At 38.7% G+C, this 15814-nt stretch overlaps 1 protein-coding gene across 1 annotated transcript in view; it reads right to left on the bottom strand.

Moving 5' to 3' along the window:
• HHLA2 (HHLA2 member of B7 family) overlaps positions 1-15814 on the bottom strand; it is a 149825-nt gene that overhangs the window by 110366 nt on the left and 23645 nt on the right. The gene's annotated exons all lie outside the window — the stretch shown is intronic.

Here is a 15814-nt window from a genome sequence, read left to right as displayed (position 1 = left end):
TACTAAAATATGCAAACTTTCTTTTGAATAAGGAATATTTGGGGGAAAATTGGGATTAAATAAAACACATAATAGATAAAGAGCTATCATTATTTATAGTTTGAGAAGTATGGTGGATTAAATATTTTAAATGACACTTCCCAACTGAATCTAAGAGAATAAATATAAATATTTTTTAAATCTTCTATAAAATGTCAATAGACAAGATTAAGGAATATGAAAAAAATCCCTCAAATTATTTAAAGCCAGGAATGCTGGACAAATAGGCACCAAATCAGTTTCTTGACCTGTCAGTTTCTGAGGAAGCCTACAGATTCTCAAGCATCTTCTTTGTGAGCTAATATGAGGAAAAACTAAATCCTATGGCCCATCTAGTTAGGGAATCTAATAGAAAATCCCCACATAAAATTTTGACTCCTTCACAATATAAGGGAAAAAAAGAACATTACCCCCAAAAGATCACATCAAGAAAACATGCCTTTTCAAACTTGGTGCTAGAGGAAGGGAAAAGAAAATAAATGTTTCCCAGAGAACACATAAACATAAACTAGTCCTCAAGTTTACTGCCTACATGCAAGTTACCTGTGTGGTCCAAGGAAACCCCAAGCACAGAATTTAATTTGCAGTTGTCCTGGATTAGTTGAACCTCCAGGATACTAAGAAAAGAAAATATCAATCCTCTTTAGGAACCAAACAATAACCCAGAACTCTAAGAATTACCACAGATAAAACTCCAAGAAAACTGAGCACCTCCATACACATACCAAAAGACAAATCACAAAATAATAATGACAACATATTATGAGTTAGAACTGGCAGAAATAGACCCATAAACATTTCAAATATCAGAATTACCAATAAGAATAAAAAGCGTATATGTTTAAAGAAATGAGATCTTTGAGACTGAGCTAGGAACAAGAGATTTTAAAGAACAAAAATGAAGAGATTTAAAACACAACCAAATAGAATATGTAGAACAGAAGAATACAGTTCATAAAATATAAAATTCAGAGTATGAATTAAAAAGCTGACTAATTTTATATTTGCTCTGTGTACACTGGAGGTATAATTTGAAAAAAAAATCCAAAATGCATCTTAGAAGGATTGATATATAAATATAAGGGAGGTGGCAAGAAACATGGAGAATCAAATGAAAAGTCTAACACATGTCTAATTGGAGTTCCAGAAGGACTTGAGAGACTGAGGAAGAGATAGTGGCTGATAATTTTTTATAATTATTAAAAAGCCAATATTTCCTAGAAGTCTGAAGCAGTAAAAAATAAAAAATAAAACCATACATTGACACATCATAAATATTAAAGAAAGATAGACTGTAAAAGCAGTCAGAGAAGTGAAAGATCGTCTATAAAATAAAGGCAATTAGAATGATGGTTGAACACTTAAAAGAGTATCATGGAAGGTAGAAGACAGAGAAATGATATATGTAAGATAAGATAACATCATTCTATACCTAAAGACATTCTGAAGAAAAAGACATTAAATTATTCTGGTTTTTACAACCACAATAAATTCACTAAGTAAATTCTAATGAATGTAATTCAAAGAGAAGGGAAATGATCTCAGATAAAGGGTCTGAAATGTAGAAAGTAATGTCTAACCTCTAACCCATATCTAATCTGGCAGCATAAAAGGCAAAAAGCACATTGCTCAGATCTCCCTTTAAGGGAGAAACTATAACAAGGAGTGCAAGCCACTGACAACCTCCAGATGTAGCATCTTCAGAATCTATTGTTGTATTTGAGCCAAAGACAATCCTCCCCAAACAGCTCCCAGCCAGTGACTTAGAAAAACAGTGATACTGGAATGTGATCATTTCTGGCCAATGCAAGAATCTTGTGATATGCTGTCTTTACTCTGGAGCTCTTTGTCAGGCTCATCAAGTCAGAAAGAGAAAAACAAATATCATATTTTGATGCATGTATATGGAATCTAAAAAAATGGTATAGATGATCTTATTTGCAAAACAGAAATAGAGACACAGACATAGAGAACAAATGTATGGATACCAAGGGGAAAGCAGGGGGTGGGATGAATTGGGAGATGGAGATTGACATATACACACTATTGATACTATGCATAAAATAGATAACTAATGAGAACTTACTGTAAAGCACAGGGAACTCTACTCAGTGCTCTGCGGTGACCTAAATGGGAAGGAAACCCAAAGAAGAGGGGATATACGTATACGTATAGCTGATTCACTTTGCTGTACAACAGAAACTAACACAACATTGTAAAGCAACTATACACCAATAAAAAAATTTTTTTAAAAGACTCTCAAAGCTACATCTCAGTCTCATGCTCTTCCTATCCAATCTGTCCTTCCTTCACTGCCTTATTTCATAAATGTCAGACTTTCATCATAGTCAGAAGGCTTTCCCTATTCCTGCTTACTTTCCTCTTTATGTGTCCAGGCATTACCAGCAAAACAACAAACAAACAAATAAACAAACAAAAACTCATGCATTTCTCTGTCTTGGTGACTGCTTCCTAAAAGATACAACCTAACACAATTGGTCCCTTGAGTGGTCCAAGAGAGTAGGTGGTAAATGGGGTCTGGGGGCTGATTCAGTCACTAGCTGGGTGGCAAGAAGGACTCCATCTTGAGTGGCATGTGAGGCAAGGCTACTCCCTGGCACAATGTGGAGGCCCAATTGCCAAAAAATGTCACTGGTTAGGACAAGAAAAACATCCCAATGGAGGGATAATCTTGCCAGTGGGACTATTCAGGCATTTAAAAGATAATAAGAGTAACAATACATATAAGGAAAGTAGAATTGGCTGATTATTGCTAAATTTTGTTTTTTTTCAGATATACATATATACATACATATATATACACACACACATATATATATATTCTTTTTCAGATTCTTTTCCATGAAATGTTATTACAAGATGTTGAGTATAGTTCCCTGTGCTATACAATAGGTCCTTGTTGTTAACCTATTTTATATATAGTAGTGTGTATATGTTAATCCCAAACTCTTAATTTATCTCTCCCCCCAACCCCTGCAACCATAAGTTTCTTTTCGATATCTGTGAGTCCATTTCTGTTTTGTAAATAAGTTCATTTGTATCATATTTTTAGATTCTACATGTGATATCATATGATATTTGTCTTTCTCTCTCTGACTTACTTCACTTAATATCATAATCTCTAGGTCTATCCATGTTGCTGCAAATGACATTATCTCATTCTTTTTATGGCTGAGTAATATTCCATTGTAGGTATGTATATATATATATATCACATCTTCTTTATCCATTCATCCCTCGATGGACATTCAGGTAGAACAAAATACTGCCATTTGCAGCAACAAAGGTGCAAACTGTCTATGAAATGAACCTATCTATGAAACAGAAACAGAATCATGGACATAGAGAACAGATTGGTGGTTGCCAAGGGGGAGGGAGCCTGGGGAGGGATGTAGTGGGAGGTTAGAGTTAGCAGATGTAAGCTTTTATGTATAGAATGGATAAACAACAAGGTCATACTGTATAGCACAGAGAACTATATTCAATATCCTATGATAAACCCTAATGGAAAAGAATATTTTAAAAAGAATGTATATATGTATAACTGAATCAATTTGCTGTACAGTAGAAATTAACATAACGTAAATCAACTATACTTCAATAAAAATATTAAAACTAATAAATAAATAAATAGTGCTGCTATGAACATTGGGATGCATGTATCTTTTTGATTTAGAGTTTTCTCCAGATATATGCTCAGGAGTGGGATTGCTGGATCATATGGTAGTTCTATTTTTAGTTTTTTAAGGAGCCTCCACACTGTTCTTCATAGTGGCTACACAAATTTACATTCTCACCAACAGTGTAGGAGGGTTCTTTTTTCTCCACACCCTCTGTAGCATTTGTTATTTGTAGGCTTTTTAATGATGGCCATTCTGACTGGTGTGAAGTGATACCTCATTGTAGCTTTGATTTGTATTTCTAATAATTAGTGATGTTGAGCATCTTTACATGTGTCCTTTGGCCATCTATATATCTTCTTTGGAGAAATGTCTATTTAAGTCTTCTGCCCATGTTTTTATTGGGTTGCTTGTTTTTTTGATATTAAGCTGTATGAGCTATTTGTATATTTTGGAAATTAATCCCTGTTGGTAGCATCGTTTGTAAATATTTTCTCCCAGTCCATAAACTTTTTGTTTACAGACTGGGAGAAAACAAGACAAAACAAATACGTTTTGTTTATGGATTCCTTTGCTGTGCAAAAGCTAGGCCACAAAGAAAGCCTTGGTAAATTTAAGAAAACTGAAATCATATCAAGCATCTTTTCCAATCACAACACTATGAGGCTAGAAATCAACTACGAGAAAAAAACTGCAAAAAACACAAACATGTGGAGGCTAATCTATATGCTACTCAACAACTAATGGATTACTGAAGAAATCAAAGAGGAAATCAAAAACATCTAGAGACAAATGAAAATGAAAACACGATGATCCAAAACCTATGGGATGCAGCAAAATCAGTTCTAAGAGGGAAGTTTATAGCAACACAAGTTTACCTCAGGAAGCAAGAAAGGGCTTCCCTGGTGGCGCAGTGGTTGAGGGTCCGCCTGCTGATGCAGGGGACACGGGTTCGTGCCCCGGTCCGGGAAGGTCCCACATGCCGTGGAGCGGCTGGGTCCGTGAGCCATGGCTGCTGAGCCTGCGCGTCCAGAGCCTGTGCTCCACAACGGGAGAGGCCACAACAGTGAGAGGCCCGCGTACCGAAAAAGTAAAAAAAAAAAAAAAAAAAGGAAGCAAGAAAAATCTCAAATAAACAACCTAATCTTATGCCTAAAGCAACTAGAGAAAGAAAAACAAGCAAGACCCATAGTAGAAGAAATCATAAAGATCAGAGCAGAAATAAATGAAATAGAGACTAAACCAACAAAAATACAACAGGAAATATCAATGAAACTAAAACCTGGTTCTTTGAAAAGATAACCAAAATTGATAAACCTTTAGCCAGATTTATCAAAAAAAAAAGGGGAGAGGGCTAAGTTTTGTTGATGAACGACAGAGGGGAAACAAGACACTGTAGGGCAGCTAAAAAGATCAGAACTAAGTATGGGAACCAGAGGGGCCTGTTTAGTAACTTACAAAGAGGCTCTTATATTCTTCAGAAGGAGAGCAGGTACAAATGAAGAACAAACTCCAAATCTGATAGGTAAGGTTGGGAAAATTCAAAGACTAATGAAAGCTCATCCAAAACAGAGGCTACTATGCCAAAGACAAGGCCACGTTTGGGGAAACATGGCATGAGGGTGTCTGGATGAGTGTCCCTGAGGACTGTGGCTCTGTGGACACCATGAACCAGAGCCTAGAAAGGTGGCCCAACACTCCCTATTAAAGACTAATATTGACCTCATATAGGAAGACACTTTGAAGGGCTCTTCCTCATAAGGCACCACGTGTCCACCCTAAGAAATGCCCCCATTTTGTTTCCTAGCTTTAAGGCTGATAACTAGGGTTAAATCTCAGCATAAGCCAGCTGGGGTTTAGATCCTAAAGGAATTGCAAAAATTAGTCGGCCTGTACTTACAGGAACAAAATCCACTGTAAAGGATTTTGAGGGTGTTTGCGCAAGGGCACCAGACTGAATAAATGACAGTTTATTGACTTGGGGGCACGTATGGTTATTATATGGCAAGGACCCTGGGGTTGGAGTGAACATGCTGCTCTTAGAAACCCAGTGCTGGTCCACATCGTGCAGAGTAAAAATGCCTGAGTTGCTGAGACAGACAGTAGAGAAAGGGCTCAAGAGAGTGGGCCTGCTGGAATGGATATATTATATGAGGCCAGAAAGAATACCCACCACAGGATTATGTTCCACACAAGGGCCTAGAAAATGTGCCATTCAACAAGGCTGTTAGGAATGTGCTGGAGAGTATGATGCCAGCATCTCTAAAAGGGTCAGTGTTTGCTTTCTTCTTCAGGCCAGGGCTTAGAGTAGGAAAGGTGGTCTTAGGGTTGGCTTATTCATAGCAATGGAGTTAGTGGGAAATAATAGGGGAGAGGTGGTGGTGCTTAAATACCATAAGCCAGGGGCCCCAAATTACCTTAACAACCAGCAAGTTTAGAAGGGCAGCTAAGGGGCTTAGCCCACATGGAGTTGTAGTATTTCCAGAGACAAAACAAACCAGCAGTTAGTGAGGATGCTGCTAGTTCATACGAACAAAAGAAGGTAAGATTGGAAGATCAGGAAGCTGAATGTGGTCATCTCATTTAAAAGTCACATTATTTTGTGTAGTTCCTGGACTTGATCTAAGACCTGGAACTCACTGACTAAAGAGGTGGCTGAGTCCTCATGATGAAGGACTTTTCAAAACCATAGCACAGGGAGATCAGCTTGATGCTTTGTGATGACCTAGAGGGGTGGGATAGGGAGGGTGGGAGGGAGATGCAAGAGGGAGGGGATATGGGGATATATATATATACGTATAGCTGATTCACTTTGTTGTACAGCAGAAACTAACACAACATTGTAAAGCAATTATACTCCAATAAAGATATTAAAAAAAAGAAAAGAAAAAACATGGTAGATATGTACTGTAATGATTCCTCTAGTTCTTTTCCGATGAGAATTATGGCCATTTACTTGAAAATAGGGAAAAGGGGAATACCCAGACAATTCAAGGACTTTGGGACATAGGGTCTTCACTGACACTGATACCCACAGAACAGAATTAAGGCTCCCCTGTTAGAGGGGGGCATGCAGAGAACAGGTAATAAATGGATTCCACTGCCTTAGAGTGTATCTATTTGGTTTGTAGAGCTACACATCATCAGTCTCTTAGTCTTCAAACATATAGTTAGGATTGACATATTTGTCAGTTGACATAACCCTCATAATGGGTCCCTGTCCTATTGGTAGGAGCTATCAGAATCAGGAGGGTCAAGTGGAAGTCTCTGAAATACTCTCACACCAGATACAAGAGTAAGGAAAAAACAACATCACATTCCAAAAAGGATACAAGAGTGGTGGTCCCCATTATATTTCCATTTAATTTATCACTCTGATCCTAGAGAAGTTGAGTGCACCTTGGAGAGTGTCTATAGTCCACTGCAAGCTCACCAACTAATAGCCTCTGTCACAGCCACTGTGCTGAAAGTGGTATCATTGCTAGAGCAGATTAGTAAGGCCTCAGGTACCTGGTATGCAACCAGAGATTTAACAAATTTTTTTTCTGATCCAATCAGGAATGAGAATCAGAACACCTGCATTCATGTGAAACAGACAAAATTCCTTTACAATTTTGCCTAAAAGACAGTTAACAATGTCCTCACTTAATAAGGCCCTCTGTCTTAATACAGTCCAAGAGATCTGGACTGTCAACTAGGAATCATCTCATCAGTTACAGCCACAAGATCAACTGCAATGGTAAAGTTATGGTTACTCCCTCCAAGTCCCCACTCAGGAGTAGAGGCCCATGGGAACTCTGGAGAAGCTGCTTCCTGAACTTGTGTTCACTGGATCTGCGTAGTGCAAGTATGGACTAGGACGGCAATGTAATGTTCCATTAGGACCTCCTATAAAGAGAAAACCTGCCACAAGGAGTACAGTTAGCTGACAACTTCCAACGGCTGTGCTTTTGAGATCTGCCACAGCATTCAAATTGAGAACACAATCTCCCCAGGCAGGTTGTGCTCACTCTGGTATAAGGTCCTGGTCATTTTTCCTAACACGGGACTTCCTTAAAGGGCAATCTTTGCTCTAGAGGTCACTATTGGGTTAACCAAATGACGTTTTCTGAGATTTATCTAGTTTGAGGTGCTTTGGTCTTAATTCTCCTTCTTTCTCTTCCTTCACAAGTATCAGACCTGCATCACAGTCTAAAGACTGTACTTGATTACTCTTCTGTCCCTCTCACTTTTATACTTCACAAGCTCATTTCTTCCAATGAAGTTCTTGCACTTCTAACTTCTTCTTTTTATTTATTTATTTATTTTATTTTATTTTTATTTTTGTCTGCGTTTCGTCTTCGTTGCTGCATGTGGGCTTTCTCTAGTTGTGGCAAGTGGGGGCTACTCTTCACTGCAGTGCACGGGCCTCTCATTGCGGTGGCCTCTGTTGTTGTGGAGCATGGGCTCTAGGTGCTCAGGCTTCAGTAGCTGTGGCACGTGGTCTCAGTAGTTGCTGTTTGCGGGCTCTAGAGCGCAGGCTCAGTAGTTGTGGCGCACGGGCTTAGTTGTTCCACGGCATGTGGGATCTTCCCAGACCAGGGCTCGAATCCATGTCCCCTGCACGGGCAGGCGGATTCTTAACTACTGCACCACTAGGGAAGCCCCTAACTTCTTCCTGACATCTGTTTTCCCAGAAGTTCTGAACTAACACAGTCATCTATAAATCTGATGATATCACAATCAACACAGTCCCTATTGCTAACTGAAAACATCTAGCATTTTCTGCTGATGCTGAACTAATTAGGAAATATTGTTATTTTCTTCCCTTCATATTCCTATCTACTGATTAACATTCTTAATCCAACAACATGATTAACCTTACCTAATGAAAGACAACCTCGTGGTTCTTTTTCTATACTTTGAAAAGTGTCTATCCTAGAACAGATCTTCTGGACATACCCATACCAGATTCAGACTTTTTTGTTATTGATAGGTTTTATCTTAAAAGTGAAAGGTAATAATACCAGAATGGATATGCAATTACTACTCTAGACTCTCTTGTAGAACCCAATCCCTTAACAGAAGACAAATCAGCTCAAATGCTTGAACTTGTGGTCATACAAAGGACATGTTAAATTGCTAGTAAATGATACACACACACACACACACACACACACACACACATAACTGATTTGATTTTGGAATAGCTCATTAGTAGTTCAGTAGCTCATGAATTTGAAATGTTATAGAAACACCAAGATTCTCTACCCAAGAAAGTTGTTTTCATCAAGATAGAGGCCTACAGTAAAAGAGATAGCCATAGCAGACCACCATTCTTAATAGATTGCATTGACTAAAGTTCTAATACAAATACACTCTCTTACAGAATAGAAAGGAAAAAAATTATGCAGAAGTTCAAGGAGTCCACAATAGAAGCATAATATTAGACCCCCAAATCAGGGCAAAAATGGAAATCATCAAGTTTTAAAATTCATGAAAGTAAGATCTATGGAATCGAGGAAGGATGCCTGGTGTCACCAGATAACTTCCAAAGAACCTTGCTAAAATCCTCCATGATACAATTAATTATAATTGAGACAAATTGCTTCTGACATTAAATATTAATGGGAAACTTTTCTAGGATAAGAGAGGATATGCTCAGTTTATGCCTCAATCTGTAATTTACGTAATGCTGAAAAAAACTGTAAAGTTAATACAGACTGAAACTATGAATGACAGGATTGGTTGAGCATCTCCAAATAAATTTTCTAAAATTGTTTACTCCATAGGTGAATATGTAGTAGCAATAGAACATTTATTTTCTGGATGGTTGAAGACACAGCAATTGCAGTGAGCAGAATTGAAAAAGAGAGACTGTAAGACTTCATGATTTCTACCTAGGTCAACCTAACGTTTATCCCTATCCATTGACAGGGAAAGACATTTTGGTGGAGAGCAATTTTTCATGGTTTATGAAAGGCTTTGTCCTTAATTCAGAAACTTTACTGTCCTTATTAATCCCCAATTCGCTGTAAAAGTAGAAATATTCTTAACATAATTAGAAAGTTACAACTATTAGAGACCTTAAAATGACATTCAACTGTAAGTCAACTGCTGATTCAAGATCCTCAGAGGAAGCAGACAACTGAATGAAGTAGCTATTTCTGCCCCCAAATCATCTGAACAAGATATCCAGAACCATTAATTGCCATACTCTCCACTGCCCAAGGACTGGGCAAACAAAGGATAACTGGATAGACTGGGGACTTACCAGGACAGAACTGTCCCCATTAGCACCTACTATAGACCTCTTAACAGAGTTCCTGCCTATCCCATGGATGGAGACTAGGCCAAGACAATAACCCACCTCTGACAAATGGCTGGCTCAAGTCTTTCTGAAGACTCCCAGGTCATTCCAGGAATACAGTCTTGCTGGACGTTAGACCAAGAGATAAAACGCAATACAATTTTAAGTCTCCTTATGTCCAATATTTAAGGTACTACAAAAGCAGTACAGAACTGGGCAAGGGGACTTGGGCTGCCTTGGAGTTAAAGACAGCAAAAGCCATCAAGAAGTTGATGCAAACACACGTTCTTGACAGCCATACACCAGCCTTGGTGTTCCTTTCTGTTTTGGCCCTGGGGATTCTATGATGCCTGACCTGGTTTATACTACCATGTACTAGCCTGACTCAGACCCTATACAACTCTGCCCTGGCACACGCCTGCCAGGTACCATGCAAAACACCTGCCATGTACCATGCAAAACACCTGCCATGTACCATGCAAAACCTCAGTAAGACCTTCAAAAGGAGAGATGTAAAGACCAAAGGCACATGCACTAGATTTTTTCAAGATCATAAGAGGTCTTTTCTCAGGATTATTGCGCAAGAGCTGTGGTTAAAAGAGTTTAGCTACTCCAAAGGTGGGCATGATACCTGCAATTCCTTAGGCCAAAACATACAGAGCATTAAAAGAACTAAATAACCCTTTCTAGATACCAGCTCAAGATTTGAGGACTTTTTTGTTTGTCCTACAGATCTTCCCATCAGGAATCACAAAGAACGAGTGTAGGGGCCATTTTAAAATTTATTTTTATCATTGAACTTTTGGTATGCTTTTAAAACCTAAATGTCTCCAATATCCAGAATTTTCCCATTTTTTTCTTATAGCCTAGATAGTGCTAAACTTTTTTCTAATCAAGTAAACTTTGATAGTATCTGTAAATTTGGTGTTGTCAGAACTGGTTTGAAAAGTACCCAGTTTTCAAAGTCTACAAAATTTCTCAAATAAACTGTTTAAAAATTACATCTTACACCTTTTGCACATTCAAGACCTCCTTTAGTCTGTGAATACAGCTTTTGTACTGCTTTCCCTCTATGCCTATCCAAACCTCTGATAAGAGATAAAGTTATTTATCTTGGAATCCCCCAATTATTTTTAACCACATTGTACAAATTCACTGGTGGTTGTTCAAACATCTTCATAAACCAGGTATAGATTAGAAAGTCCAATTGTTAAGGACATAATTGAAAATCCATCTCTATAACCAATTTCATCTTAGCTCTGTAGCCCTATGTATGCTTAGCAGTAGAAAAGGTGGTCCAATTCAACAATTATTTCCAGCTAAGTTCAAAATCATTTAATTGCATTCCTATTTAAAGATACTTCTTCAGGCTTATTCCTCATTCTTGTTCAGAAATTATGTCAATGCAGCTGTGGGGAGAAAGGGCATATCCACATCTTTCTATGCATAACTGCTGGTGCCTAGGGATTTGTTGTTTTAGCACAGTCATTGACCAATAATGACTCCATTATATGACATGAGTTTTTCCTGCAGATGTCCCCTAACCTCCCTTGTAGCATCCCAGTATCCATGGTCCTACAGATATTTGGACAAATTTCTCTATACCAGGGACTGACAAACGACAGCCCTTAGGGCAAATACAGTCTGCAGGCATGATTTTGTATGATCCAAGAACTAAGAATGGTTTTTACATTTTTAAAGAGTTATAGCAGAAGAAAGAGGAAGAGGAGAAGTAGAAGAAGGAAAAGGAGGTGGTGGTGGAAAAGGAGGAGGGGTTAGGAGAGAAGGAGGGGAAAAAGAATATGTGACAGAGATCACATATGGCCTGCAAAGCCTAAAATACTTACTATCTGGCTCTTTAGAGGAAGTTTTCAACCCTTTCTTACATACAGATTTCATGAGTTGGCCTATATTTCTCTTTGACGCAGTCACTTTCTTCCATCTGCCCATCTTCCAGAGTTGATACTCTGGTACCCAATAATCAGGTGTTAACCACCTGGATTCATTGGGAGTTTGAGTCTTCTTGATGTCAAGCTCAGTGGTGTGATTAATTCAGGGTCATATTGACCCTCTCTAGCCTATCAAGACTTCTTTACCCTCTTCATCCACCTCTTATGCCCTGGCAGTTCTGGATGGGTCTAAGATCGGTTGCTCAACAAACTCTAAACATGAAGCTGGTGTCAGCTCTCTCAAGTCTTATGGAAGAGTCTGTTGCCCACCCCCCCCCAGAGGAGAGGAGCATCGTTCGTTTCTCTATCTCCCCCCATCAGTACTTCAATACAGGAGTGTCTAAAATTACTCAAGAATCCCTTGAAAGGACAAACCCACAAAGCTGGAGACAGAGTATCCTCAACACAATTCCTCAAAAATTTCTGATTATGCAAGCATATTTTGACAAAAGACAGGTAATACCAGGTTACCCATTTATTCTTTGTACCTGTGTGAAAGAATCAGGCAAGAAGGCAAATCATATGAGAAATATCCTCAGGCTTGCTACAATTGTAACAAGGGGGAAAAGAGATATTCAATATATTAGTTTTAGATTCTGATGATTTATATATTTATATTTATTTAGTGTTACTTGAACATTATATTTGGTAACTGACTTAGAAATATTAGAACTTAAGAGACAATGAACCAATTAATTGTCCCCTTCCTCTAATTCAGTAACAAGAGGAAGATAGTCCAGTAAGCAGCAGAACCTCACAGTTACCTGCTACATTAGTCACCCATCTTAGAAGAATGCCTGGATCATTATACAAGTAAGTATTTAGAAAAGGAGGTATCATCTAACAAAAATATCAAATTTTTTGGCATTGGCCTAGGGGCTAGGTAGCAAGAAAATAAACTTTGGAGGCTGAAAGAATAACAATCCATGTTATACAGTGGTGAAACATTTGGTTAAGTTGTCACCTGTGACACTTGGAAAGTATGTAATGTATTTTCTTGATAAACTTGCATTTCTGAGGGAAAAGTTTGGAAGAGAGAATTTTAATTACCATTGGTTATATTTGTCAACAAACAAGAAATAGATTAACTCATTTAACTTGGGGAAAGAGTTGGCTGGTTTAAAAGAAAGAATGAAAGGGAACAGAGAGGATCCAGGAAGTCTAGGACTTGCAGGGTTGAGAAGGGAAATACTTCTCAACTCCAACTGGTAAAAGATAAAAATGAGAAGCCTTTTGATACAAAAAAAAAAAAGGCTTATTAAAATTTAGCCTTACAGCAAGAACCAAATCAAAGGCATGGCTAAAACTGAAAACTTCTGAATGGCTTCTGTTATCAGAAAGCATAGATCTAGTTAAGGTTATGGCATCCACTACATCATTTAAAGAGGACAAAATGACTCAGTGAAAACAGACAAAGGCTATGATTCTCCCACCAAATCCTCATAGGTTCAAGCTGTGCACTTAATTGAACTTAGCCCAGTCTTGAAAATTATTGTGGACGTCTACTGGCACATGCTGATGAATGAAATCAAATGGATGAGAACCCAATTAAATACGTAGTTTTAGTCCAAAGAAACCACAAGACTAGACCAAAATTTGATGATTATTTGAAACTTAAAATGATTCTTAGCCCAAAAGCATAAGCTGAGAAAGTTTCTTAATCTCTAAGGCAGATATATTCTCTAACCCTCTCCTGAACTATACCACAGAAGATAAGGGAGAAAGGAGAAACTTCCCAAGGCCTAAGCCAAGGACCTTGGAAAACAGTGAACTTGGAAGTCCTTCCCACAAAGCAAAATTGAGTCCTAATTAGATATATCTGGGACTTCCCTGGTGGTCCAGTGGTAAAGAATCCGCCTTCCAAAGCAGGGGACATGGGTTCGATCCCTGGTCAGGGAACTAAGATCCCACATGCGGGGCAGCTAAGCCCGGGAGCCACAACTACTGAGCTCACGAGTCTCAACTAGAGAACCTGCATACTGCAAACTACAGAGCCCACGAGCTCTGGAGCCCACTTGCCACAACTACGGAGCTCATGCGCCCTGGAGCCCACGCACCACAACTAGAGAAGAGAAAACCCACCACAACTAGGGAGAAGCCCATGCGCCGCAACGGAAGATCCCGCATGACTCAGCGAAGATCCCGCGTGCCACAACTAAGACTCGATGCAGCCAAAATAAATAAACAATAAATCTTAAAAAAAAAAAAAAAAATCTTCCACCCACAGCATAAAGGATCCTGACAACACATTCCCGGGGTGATCTTAAAATTGACTTCCCATTCTTTCCCAATCTGAACAGGATTATTTGTTTCAGTTATCATTCCTTTATTCCACCAATGTATACTGGGTGTGTGAGAAACTAATAATTTGTCATCTTAATTCACGGGTTTCCAGATAATGAAGGACCACACCTGGACCTGATGTAAAGAATTCTATTTATTACTTAGAGATGCTGGGCTTTGAGTCTGATGCACTGACTTTAAGTGACTTTTGGATTGTATCTCTCAAGAAAGGTGGAACGGGTTTTGGCGGCAGGAAAGAAAGTGGTAACCTGCATATCTGATGGCCAGAAAGGCAGATAAGAGTGATTTTTGCTGACTATTTGCAGCTTGCTTATTTCTCATAAAATGGCAGGATTGTACTTCCTGGACCTCTTGGAAATGGGTAAGGCCGCATGACCAACTCCTGGCCAAGCGTTTATTTGCTGGTGCTAAATGCTTCAGAATTTCCTCTTTCCCTTTGTCTTAGCAACCAGCAATGCTGAGGTGGTGGCTGACCTGACAGTCCCTGAGTTACTGTAAAAAGCGGAGCCCCTCTGCTGATCCACAGTTGACATATTTATTTCTCTCTCAGGTACGCTGCCTGTTTAAACCATAAAGATATGGAAAATGTTTGATACTGAAACATGATCTAATCTATCTTGACTGGTAAAAGAACCAATCACCACCATTTTCTTCTCAGTACACTTTCACCAAAAACTATGAAATTATGGGTTCCTAATTTAAGTAAAGGAACTTAAATTTGTTTTTCCAAAGAAGTTTGCAGGATGTGAAATTGATTAGAAATTAATATCTAGAATGTACAATAAAAAGACAGGAACACCAAAGGAAAAAAGTTGTACAAAGTATATACAAGCGGGCTTCCCTGGTGGCACAGTGGTTGAGAGTCTGCCTGCCGATGCAGGGGACACGATGCATTCGTGCCCCGGTCCGGGAGGATCCCACATGTCGTGAGCGGCTGGGCCCGTGAGCCATGGCCGCTGAGCCTGCGCGTCCGGAGCCTGTGCTCCGCAACGGGAGAGGCCACAACAGTGAGAGGCCCGCGTACCGCAAAAAAAAAAAAAAAGTATATACAAGCTATTTACAGAAAATTCAAATGCTAGCAACTGTATAACAAGGTACTCAGACTCATTAGTAATCAAAGGAATGTAAATTAAGGAAAGATATTATTTACACCTATTAGCCTGGAAATAGAAAGTTGGAAAATTGTCAAGTATTGGCAAGAAAGTGAGAATATGGGGACCCTCAAGAATGGATGACGGGAAAGTGACTAGTGAAGTCTTTCGAGAGGACAACTGGTTACAACATAGTCAAATTAAAAATCATTAAAACTAGTTCTGGGTGTAAAAGGTATGAAACAGTGTAAGATAGATTGAGATGAACCATTTCTATAAATTAATATATGTATGCAGAACAGTACACATTTTATAAGAACACATTCAAAAATATAGACAGTAAATCGATTAGAATGTTTACCAATGACAGCAGAGGGCTTTGGGAATAAAGAATGAGGATGAAGGGAAATAATAAAAGCTTTAATGATAATGAGGCACAACCTGATTACCACCACCATCCACAGTAGAGATCTCCCCCTAAATAAGTAACTTTGTTACTTA

Source organism: Mesoplodon bidens (assembly GCF_964165515.1).
Source record: "Mesoplodon bidens genome assembly, chromosome: 5".
In the NCBI taxonomy this organism is placed as follows: domain Eukaryota; kingdom Metazoa; phylum Chordata; class Mammalia; order Artiodactyla; family Ziphiidae; genus Mesoplodon; species Mesoplodon bidens.
This window is presented reverse-complemented; position numbering and strand designations above follow the sequence as displayed.